This window comes from Megalobrama amblycephala, linkage group LG11 (genome assembly GCF_018812025.1).
Source record: "Megalobrama amblycephala isolate DHTTF-2021 linkage group LG11, ASM1881202v1, whole genome shotgun sequence".
Taxonomy (NCBI): domain Eukaryota; kingdom Metazoa; phylum Chordata; class Actinopteri; order Cypriniformes; family Xenocyprididae; genus Megalobrama; species Megalobrama amblycephala.
The window spans coordinates 36,629,525-36,641,618 of NC_063054.1; positions in this window are offsets into that span (position 1 = coordinate 36,629,525).

Sequence of the window (12,094 nt, forward strand, 5' to 3'; positions counted from 1 at the left end):
TTTTTCTGTTGTCTTTGTTTTCTCATTCATTTCAACCAAATTTGAGTACTTGAAAGAAAAAAAAAAATTGAAGTGGATTTTTATTATTTACCTCTTAAAATGGTTTAACGGTTCAAGTTAGGTTTTTTTTTTTTTTTTTTTTGGTTATCACTGTTTTAGGGTCATGGTTTTTGATATGTGCTATTTTCAGGGAGGGGGGAGGGGGAGCACTACTGTCAAATAAAGGAGCAACAGCACAAATACAGAGCAAAGATAACAAGCATGCTTTTCACATACAGGAATTGAATCAAATGTAAAACATTGCATATAACCTTCACTGTATAAAGGAAATAAAAGATTAATCCTATTAAAGTTACAAAAGTTACATTACAGGAACATTGACAATTTGTGTGAATTATTCCGTTCCAGCGCAAGACTTGAAGTCAATATTTGCGTGTTGTCTGTGTGCATAACTGAAATCTATTTTGCATCATCTTGCACTTGAATGTTTAAATGCGCAAGGTTTAAATGAGTTTTTTTTAAAACGCAGAATAGCAACGTGTGCTGTTCAGGTCTTACCTGCGCTCGCACGCTATCAACACCTGGGTGATGACGGCATAAATGACTGGTCACATTAGATCATACAGAACTCGCATTGAATAAAGTTTAGGGGAAATCCAGAGCGCACATCCATTGAAAGAAACATACTGTCTTTCTGTTTTACACGTTATAAAAAAACAATATTATAGATGCGCTGTCAGATTTGAAAGTGCGCGCCGAACCGCGGGTGGGGAACGGTACGCCCCTAAAAATGTATATCTAAAAATTTTGTTCACCAATGAAGTTATTCTGTTAAAGACCCCCTGTGGTGAAAATCAAGATTTTTTTTTAATGTTTGTCTATGTGGTGTTTTAACATGCTTTAAGACATTCCATGTGTAAATTCATCATCCAACACCATTACTGAGTATTTTCTGTAGTGAAAAAAAGACGCGGTTTGAAATCGCTGGTGTCTGTGACGTCACAAACTACCTTGTAACCAATCACGTCAACATGCCGGCGGGCTTTAGCATATCATACGAAAAATTGTGTATATTTATCAATATGGCGGGTGTATGATGTATATTACGATGTTATGATGATCTTTCTCCACTGATGTTCTGAGTTGTTCAAAGCATTTCTAAGGATACTGATTGTACTGACATGGCAAACAGGAGCATGGTTTGTGTAACATTAGCAACAACACATTATTAGCTGTTTGATAACATAGTCAAGTATAATTATCGTTATGTGTCCGACGTTGTAAAGAGCGATTGTGCAGCCTGTACCTCAGTAAGTTGACCGAGTGGATCTCTGAGTTGGCGCGAGCGAGCGGAGGTGGGGCTAATTTGTATATTTATTGATCCGCGAAAATATTAAAAAACATTTTCTTTTAAATCATGCTAAAATGTATCAAATATGATCAATCAGGCTTTGGAGGAAGGTTTGTTCATCTCTCACTCATCATTGTATTTCATTATATATATTTTTTTAAACTACAGAGCTTCGTATGGAAGAGGATTAGGGCCAAGCAATAATAAAAAAAATAAAACCATCTCGAGATTAAAGTTGCTAAATTTCAAGAAAAAAGTCGTTAAATTTCGAGATAAAATGTTGAGAATAAAGTCATTAAATTACGAGAAAAAAGTCATTAAATTATGAGAACAAATTCGTTAAATTATGAGAAAAAAGTCATTCAATTTTTCTCATAACAGTTTCTCAACATTTTATCTCGACTTTTTTTTCGAAATTTAACGACATTTTTCTCATAATTTAACGAATTTGTTCTCATAATTTAACGATTTTTTTCTCGTAATTTAACAAGTTTATTCTCAACATTTTATCTCGACTTTTTTCTCGAAATTTAACAACATTTTTCTCATAATTTAACGACTTTTTTCTCGTAATTTAATGAGTTTATTCTCAACATTTTATCTCGACTTTTTTCTAGAAATTTAACGACTTTTTTCTCGTAATTTAATGAGTTTATTCTCAACATTTTATCTCAACCTTTTTCTCGAAATTTAACGACTTTTTTCTCGTAATTTAATGACTTTATTCTCAACATTTTATCTCGACTTTTTTCTCGAAATTTAACGACATTTTTCTCATAATTTAACGAATTTGTTCTCATAATTTAACAACTTTTTTCTCGTAATTTAACAAGTTTATTCTCAACATTTTATCTCGACTTTTTTCTCGAAATTTAACGACATTTTTCTCATAATTTAACGAATTTGTTCTCATAATTTAACAACTTTTTTCTCGTAATTTAACAAGTTTATTCTCAACATTTTATCTCGACTTTTTTCTCGAAATTTAACAACATTTTTCTCATAATTTAACGAATTTGTTCTCATAATTTAACGACTTTTTTCTCGTAATTTAACGAGTTTATTCTCAACATTTTATCTCGACTTTTTTCTCGAAATTTAACGACTTTTTTCTCGTAATTTAATGAGTTTATTCTCAACATTTTATCTCAACCTTTTTCTCGAAATTTAACGACTTTTTTCTCGTAATTTAATGACTTTATTCTCAACATTTTATCTCGACTTTTTTCTTGAAATTTATCGACTTTTTTCTCGTAATTTAATGAGTTTATTCTCAACATTTTATCTCGACTTTTTTCTTGAAATTTATCGACTTTTTTCTCGTAATTTAATGAGTTTATTCTCAACATTTTATCTCAACCTTTTTCTCGAAATTTAATGAGTTTTTTCTCGTAATTTAACGAGTTTATTCTCAACATTTTATTTCGATTTTTTTCTCAAAATTTAACGAGTTTTTTCTCGAAATTTAACAACTATAATCATGAGATAGTTTTATTTTTTTATTATTGCTTGGCTCTAATCCTCTTCCATAGCTTTGATCATAAAACTAAGCATTTAAATATATTATTAAGACATTATTGGCAGATATAGAGTAAAAATATAAATATCTTGAAATATTCTAAATAATCTATAAAAAAATTGTCTAAAGCTTCAATAAACAGCTCCATTTCAAAAAAGTATATTTTTCTGACTATTTCATATGTCAGGCATTACAGGATTAATACATTAGCTAACATGAACTAAAATGACCATTATGTTCTTATAGCCAGCGTCGGGGAAAGTTACTTTTAAAATAATGCGTTACAGTCTTGCATTACTCCCGATGCTGGGTTGAAACTGATTACATGTAATCTGGATTACATAATCAGATTCCGAAATGTTTTATGATTTAAAGGGATAGTTCACCCAAAAATGAAAATTTGATGTTTATCTGCTTACCCCCAGGGCATCCAAGATGTAGTTGACTTTGTTTCTTCAGTAGAACACAAATGATGATTTTTAACTGCAACCGTTGCGGTCTGTCAGTCGTATAATGCATGGCAATAGGAACATGATCTATAAGAATAAAACAAAACATGCACAGACAAATCCAAATGAAACCCTGCGGCTCGTGACGACACATTGATGTCCTAAGACATGAAACGAACGGTTTGTGCGAGAAACCGAACAGTATTTATATATTTTTTTACCTCTAAAACACCACTGAGCATCAACTGCCTTGAGCATCCGGTGTATGAGGTCTGTAAACGCACTCTGATGACGGAAGTGATCTCTTGTGCGTATACTTCTATGAGTACTAAGTTAGGTCAAAAGTAATCTAAAAGTAGTCAGATTATATTACCTTAAATGTTTAATGTAATGGAATACGTTACTAAATACAATTTTTTATAATTTTTATCATGTAATTTGGAATCAGTAACCAAATACAATTTGTAAGTAATCTACCCAGCACTAGTTACTCACTAAAAAAGTAGCAAATTATGTTACCGGGCTTGGAAAGGAAATGAAGGAAATGCAAACTCACGCCTGTACAGTAGAGGGCGCAGCTCAAACAAACCTTTCAGCTGTGCTGCCGTTCTGAAGAAAGTTCAACACTCCAACTTCAGCAATAAAAACAAAAAATTAAACAAATGTGATGTTTAACTAAAGTCATTTTTGCTTATTAGCATGGTCTGCACTTACTCCCAATTTCTCTCAACACGAGGACAAGAAAGCTGTCAGTCAATAAATGGTAAAACAAAGTAACTTGCGTTATTTTTTCAAAAAAGTAACTCGGATATTTTGCTGTAAATTAAAAGTAATGCATTACTTTACTAGTTACTTGAAAAAAGTAATCTGTACAATATCTTTTATTGAGGGAAAGGTACATTGTTATTCTTTAACTTAATCCCGCATCCACATTCAAACCAGAACCGATGAATTACCGATTATTTTCTTCCTCTTTCTTTACTAAAGCTTTTTGAACTTTACTTTTGAACTTCTATCACGCCGAATTGTTGTGCCAAATTTCGACTCCCTGCCAAATTATTTCCCCCTTGTTGAAGTTGCTACCTGATTGCAGGGCCGGGTCTAGGGGGGGGCTAGGGGGGCATTGCCCCCCAGAATTTCCTTGTGCCCCCCAGAAATGTGCAGCCAACAATAAAAATGAATAGGCATACATAAACATTAAAAACGTCTTATCTATTGAATAAGGATCGGCCACTTTATTCACAGAAAAAAAGTGAATATTATGCTTATAATGATATTTAATCTCACAAAAATGTGCGAACTGGGAAGTAAGGAACATTAATCAGAAAATACATCAGTGTACACCTAATCTTCAAGCAAGTAGCCTAAAAAATATCACGATGAGGATCACATCTGCATCAGCCGAACATATTTTCTGCATGCTGAGATAGCTGTCAGTGAACATTTCCTCAGTAATTTCGTTAACAATGAATAATTCGTACATTATGTCCAGGGGCGGCGTTAGGGGTGGGCTAAAGGGGCTGGAGCCCCGAATCTTTCAGGTTTGAGGTTTCTGTGATGTGTGTTTTAAAGAGAAGTGTGCACATTTACTCACACGATCAGCTGGTGATCTGTGTGATGAAAATAAAAGCACAAGGCTTTATCTTAGAAATTAGTACAAAAGATTTGTAATTTCCCTGTTGTGTAAAGTAACTAATAAAAATTGTAATTTATTTTAGAGTGCATTTGTTACAATACTGTCATATGAATAATTATATAGGCCTAAAACATTATTATATTATTGTAATAATTGTTTGGCATCCTAAAATACAATGTAGACTGAGACTCTATATCACAACTAAAAAGATGTTTGAGCCATCTTTCATTAACAGGTACAATGCTGTTTCTTTGGTCAATTTGCACTCTGTACATGGGTTGAAGCTCTCAGTTTTGAGCTTCCAGAGTGCACCAGATTGATGCATTTAACCTTAAAATATACAAAAATTTCTTCCGGGGGGGCATGCCCCCGGACCCCCCTAGATGAGTTACACCAAATATAGTTTTACTAATTACAGTGGGAAATAATGTACATTTTATGAACTTTAACCAAGAATACTACAAAAAAGCTCCTTTCATGTCAGTAACTTAAAATGTCATTGGACAAATATAGATTTTGGCTAAGCCATGAAAGTTTACAATGTCTGGCTCCGCCCCTTATTATGTCCATAAATAATTCACATAGCCTACTAAGCAATAGCCAGTACAAATTAGGCTATAGCCTATAATTTGTTAGCCACAAGACGATTCTTGATGAATCAAAAAAACAGTTACAATAAGTTAGCTATGAATATTAGCCTAGAAAATGCTGCCCTACCAAAATTTGTGATTGCCCCCCCAGTCCAGCAAGCCTAGTACCGGGCCTGCCTGATTGCCTAATCTTAATCTTAATCTTAACCCCACCTTAATCCAAACCCCAATACTAGGGGGGTAATAATTTGGTGGGGGACAGAATTCAGCACAACACCGGAACAATGTTGGTATTATAAAGATTGACCAATTAGGCAAGTCTGGGGCCGGGAACATATTTATATATGGACATATTAGTATTTATCGAGCACTTGCTTGGTTTGGGTGTTTTAGATATTCAGCAAAATAAAATAAAAAGCATAGTTTTCGATAATGAATATATAACAGAGTTTTAGATGAACTAACATAGGCAGTTATAGTTGTATAATAAGAACAGCAGTTCCGCTCTTAGCCGCCAGGTGTCTCTGTTTGACAATCTTCAGAGAGCAGCTCTAGGGTTAAATGTGTTTTTATGTTCGAGCTGTATTTAACCACAGAGTCAAACAATAGGAAATACCTTGCATAAAGTAAAGGAAGTGGTTTTAAGGCACAAATAGAATTTTTTCATTATGATATTATTCTCATGAATTAAACACATTTACCAAATTCTCATGACTGTAGTCTAATACATAAATGATTTTGACACAATTTTTTTTTGTCATATAAAAACACATACTATGATGTATACTTACATTTGTACTTTGCAATTTAAAAAACATCATTTTTTTTCATATTTTTTCATTACAGAATAAGACTTTTAGTCACTGCAGTAGGAATTAGTTTAATTATCATGAATATAAAAACAACAAAAACAACAATAATAATGTTCCTAAAAGTATTCCTGTTTATCTTGGGGTGAAATATGACCTTTCTTAACAGTTTCTGTGAGAATCACACAAGTACGTGTGCATAAAAAGAGAAGTGGACCTTACAGTAAATACTGTGATTTTTACTTCAACCAGTAGAAAAGGTTATCGGTGGTTTTAAAATGCATTTATTGGAACTGGTTTGACCTGCTTTATTAATGATGACAACAGCCAGAGATGAGTGTCTTCAAGACCATCTGTGCCTCTTTTTGCTCACATAGCATTAAGGAAACGTTTAACCTTTTCAGTTCTTGCACTGAATGGTCCAAACACTCAGTCACTGCATCTCGATTTCTTCTAAGTCACATGTGTTGCAGTAAAAAGTCATTTCTGAGGAGGGGTTAAACATTCATTTCAGCCCAGGTGACTGTAGAGGATGTCTGATAAAGGCTGCTGTTTGCGTGGGAGTCTTACTACGACAGTTCACTTCGAGTCATTCAGAGAGGTTGAGTGTGGGGAGCGACCGCAGATACAGATCGACCTGGAAACTCAGCTACAACTGCACCGTCTTCATGCACAACAACACGTATGTCAGTCTTCTACAGGAACGGCCTGCTTTGGAAAAGTCTAGCGGTCGGATACTGATTTTAAAAAATAACACATTACTGACTGATTAATATATTCATGTACTATGGATAGATAGATGCATGGATGGATGGATGGATGGATGGATGGAAGGAAGGAAGGAAGGATGGAAGGAGAGATGGAGGGATGGATGGATGGATGGAGGATGGAGGGATGGAAGGAAGGATGGATGGATGGATGGAGGATGGAGGGATGGAAGGAAGTATGGATGGAGGGATGGATGGATGTATGGAAGGAAGGAAGGAAGGAAGGATGGAAGGAGGGATGGAGGGATGGATGGATGTAAGGAAGGATGGATGGAGGGATGGATGGATGGATGGATGTAAGGAAGGATGGATGGAGGGATGGATGGATGTATGGAAGGAAGGAAGGATGGATGATGGATGGAAGGAAGGATGGATGATGGATGGAAGAAAGGAAGGAAGGAAGGAAGGAAGGAAGGAAGGATGGATGTATGGATGGATGGATGGATGGATGGATGGATGGAGGGAGGGAGGGAGGGAAGGAAGGAAGGAAGGAAGGAAGGAATGATGGATGGATGGATGGATGGATGGATGGATGGAGGGAGGGAGGGAGGGAGGGAAGGAAGGAAGGAATTATGGATGGATGGATGGATGTATGAAAGGAAGGAAGGAGGGTTGGAAGGAAGGAAGGAAGGAATGAAGGAATGAAGGAACGATGGAAGGATGGAAAGATGGATGGAAGGAAGGAAGGATGGATGGATGGATGGATGGATGGAGGGAGGGAAGGAAGGATGGATGATGGATGGATGGAAGGAAGGAAGGAATGATGGATGGACAGACGGATGGATAAAAGGCAATTTACTCACTTTTATACTCATATGAACACAAAAGTAGCAGGTTTTGCTCATTTGATGAATCACAGGAAAGCATCAGATGTCACAATATAAGAAGTGAGGAATCAGACACACATCAGTCCAGTAACATCAGACGCTCAACGGGCATTCAGAAAGTTTTATCTCAATTACAGAGAGATCTGCCCACGTCTTCCAAATCACTGTACAACCACTATCAATCAAACCGAGCCTCACACGCGGCTTCCTCTCCAGGTGTGGAGAACACATTTTGTTTTCCGTGACGTGTGTGAAATCGAGGTCAGGTCGAATGTGCATGTGTGTCACTGTAGACATTCTGCGTTGGCATGAAGGTCGCGTCTCGTGGCGTAAAGAGGGGCTGCTATTTACAGCATCAGACGACGGTTGTGGCGCATTATCGACGCACACAGACCTCTGAGAGGAAGATGTTGGCGGATGATTTATCTACTGTCACCCAAACAGATCTGCATTCGTCTGCTTGATTATTTTGTGCACAAAGAATGATATCAGAGTTGATCGCGCAGTTTGCAAAATATGTATAAAAATCCCACAGACCAGCATATCAGTGGGGAACCACCTAGCAACCACCTAGAACACCCTAGCAACCACATACCAATATGCGAAAACCATTCCAAACACCTTAGCCACGGCAAAGCAACATTTTAGCAGTCGTATACTGTTTAGTTTTACTATAATCAACTTATTAAGTTGTCTAGAAACGTTAAATAATGCTAACAATGTGTTAGCAACGTGCTAAATCATGCTAGAAACATGGTAATCATGTTAGCAAACTAATTATAAATCATGGTAGCAACATGATAGCAATAATCATGCTAGCAACATGCTAACAATGTGCTAAATCAATTTATTAAGTTGGCTATAAACATGAGTTGCGTCCCAAATGACGCACTATACACTATGCACTTATACACTATGTACTTGTGCACTATGCACTCATCCATGTAGTGCGTGAATTGTATAAGGTTATTTTGTCATTTAACAACAGAGTCCGATTCTCCCTTCCCCTCCGCTACGTAATTAAAGCTGCGACAGTTGAGTGCACAAAGTGTCCAACATTCCACACTTCATTTTTTCCGTTAATTTAGTGCATCATCCGGGTATTTAAAGTGTACTTTTTCTTTTTGGAACTTTCAGTGTGAATGCACTTGCATTATTTATACTTAAAAATGTCACAGAATAGTGCATAAGTATGTTAAATCATGCTAGCAACAAGGTAAATAAGAAAAACAACTTACCGAAATACTATTTAAACTTCTTCTTCTGAGACTAAAATTCTGACTGTAACTCCTACAGCTTTAACTCTACAACCACCAAACTCAGTGTTCTGACTCAAGTTGCATGTGACTCGTCACATAAAAACATGTTAGCATTGTTAAATCATAATGCTAGCAACAAGCTAAATCATGCTAGCAATGTGCTAATCACGTTAGCAAATTAAATGATAAATCATGGTAGCAACATGATAGCAACAATCATGCTAGCAAAATGCTAGCAAAATGCTAAGAATGCTAGCAATGTGTTGATCATGTTAGCAACATGCTAACAATGTGTAAATCATGCTAACAACATGCTAGCAATGTGCTATTCATGTTAACAAACTAAATGATAAATCATGGTAGCAACATGATAGCAACAATCATGCTAGCAAAAAGGTAAATCATGCTAGCAAAATGCTAATCACTCTAGCAAATGTGTTAATCATGTTATCAACATGTTAACAATGTGTTAAATCATGCTAACAACATGCTACCAATGTGCTAATCATGTTAACAAACTAAATGATAAATCATGGTAGCAACATGATAGTAAACGTGCGAAATAATATTAACAAAATGCTAACAACAAGGTAAATAATGCTAGCAACATGCTAATAATGCTAGCAATGTGTTAGCAATGTGCTAAATCATGCTAGAAACGTGGTAAAAATGTTAGCAATGTGTTAATCATTCTAACAACAAATGCTAAATCATGATAGTAATGTGTTAACAAACGTGCTAAATCATGCTACAAACATGGTAAAAATGTTAGCAATGTGCTAATCATGCTAAGAACATACTAAATAATGCTAGCAACATGCTAATAATGCTAGCAATGTGTTAGCAATGTGCTAAATCATGCTAGAAACGTGGTAAAAATGTTAGCAATGTGTTAATCATTCTAACAACAAATGCTAAATCATGATAGTAATGTGTTAACAAACGTGTTAAATCATGCTAGAAACATGGTAAAAAATGTTAGCAAATGTGCTAATCATGCTAAAATGTTAAATCATGCTAACAACATGGTAATCATGCTAGCAATGGGCTAATCATGTTAGCAAACTAAATGATAAATCATGGTAGCAGCAATCATGCTAGCACAAGGTAAATCATGCTAACAAAATGCTAATCATGCTAGTAATGTGGTAATCATATTAGCAACATGCAAACAATGTGCTAAATCATGCTAACAACATGCTAGTAATGTGCTAATCATGTTACCAAACTAAATGATAAATCATGGTATTAACATGATAGCAACAATCATGCTAGCAACAAGGTAAATAATGCTAACAAAATGCTAATCATGCTAGCAATGTGTTATGGTGTGTTGAAGTCATGTTGGAAAGATTGTATTCATGAGCTGAACGCACATGAATGCCACCATAATGTCATAAATACGAGTGGGAAGTTCGGGATTTTCTTTAAGCCCCGATCTGTACGAGTTGGGGGCGTGTCAGTGAGAAACATGGCAGATTACAACAGTATTATAGGGATTTAGCAGTGATATTGTCCAGCTTTTATATTTACAACGAAAGTAAGCTAATTGCCTGCACAAAATATGGTAGCATAACAACATAATATGTAATGATAAAGTTTACAGTGGCTTCATAAATTAACTAAAAACATAAAAAAGCAAAACACAGCTGATTCACATTCTTTGTTATTTGTTTTCTATAAGTAAAAGTGCTGTATTTTTGTGTGTAATTAAAAAAGGTACACCGCCATATTACCCCGATGAAAGTGACTTGAACGCACCTGTCGGCGTAAAGACGACTTCCCACCTCGTAAATACGAACTTCCCAGGACTTGAACGCACCATAAATCATGTTAGCAACATGCTAACAATGTGCTAAATCATGCTAACAATGTACTAAATCATGCTAACAACATGCTAACAATGTGCTAATCATGTTAGCAATATGATAAATCATGCTAGCAATGTGTTAATCATCCTAACAAAATGCTAATTCATGATAACAATGTGCTAATCATGTTAGCAACATGACAGTCATGTTAACAAAATGTTAAATAATGCTAACATGCTGCTGATAGACTTTATTTCAAAAAAATTCAAATGTTATGAATGTTACAAACTACTTCAAACTGAAAACCTTAAAGTTTCGAGCTTTTAACACTTTTTCACATTTTCTGGTGTGGCTTTCTCAAGCCAACTTCAAAGTTTGTCTCGACAAACTTTATTTGTCTAGTTAAGTTGGCTTGAAAAAGCCAATATATTGTTATGCTATTTTCTTCTGAGACTAAAATTTCTGACTGCTACTCCTCCTAGAGCTTTAACTCTACAAACTCCAAACTCAGGTCAGACCTTCAGACTGTTCTGACTCGAGTTGCTATATCTTTTCTAACTGATCCGACTTACGGTTTTCCTAAGAATGACTATTAAACCTCGGAAAAATCCCATTGACTTTCATTGACGGAATGTTCAAATGAGCCAAGACTTTCAAATTCCAACTGTCAAAATTCAAATTTAAACTACGGAAGCCCATTAGACTCAAAAACTCAATTAGACTCAAGTGCCATTCTATGTACTATTTCTAATCCATTGAAACTCATTGAAACTAATTAAACTCTATCTATCTATCTATCTATCTATCTATCAAACTAAATCTATCTATCAAACTAAATCTATCTATCAAACTAAATCTATCTATCTATATATAGAATACCCTAGCAACCGTATAGCAACCGTATAGCAACACCCTAACAACCACCCCGAGTACCCTAGCAACCATATAGCAACACCTAGCAACCACCCCGAGTACCCTAGCAACCACATAGCAACAGCCTAGCAACCATCCTAAGTACCTTAGCAACCGTATAGTAAAATCCTAGAAACCACCTTGAGTACCCTGACTCTATCTAT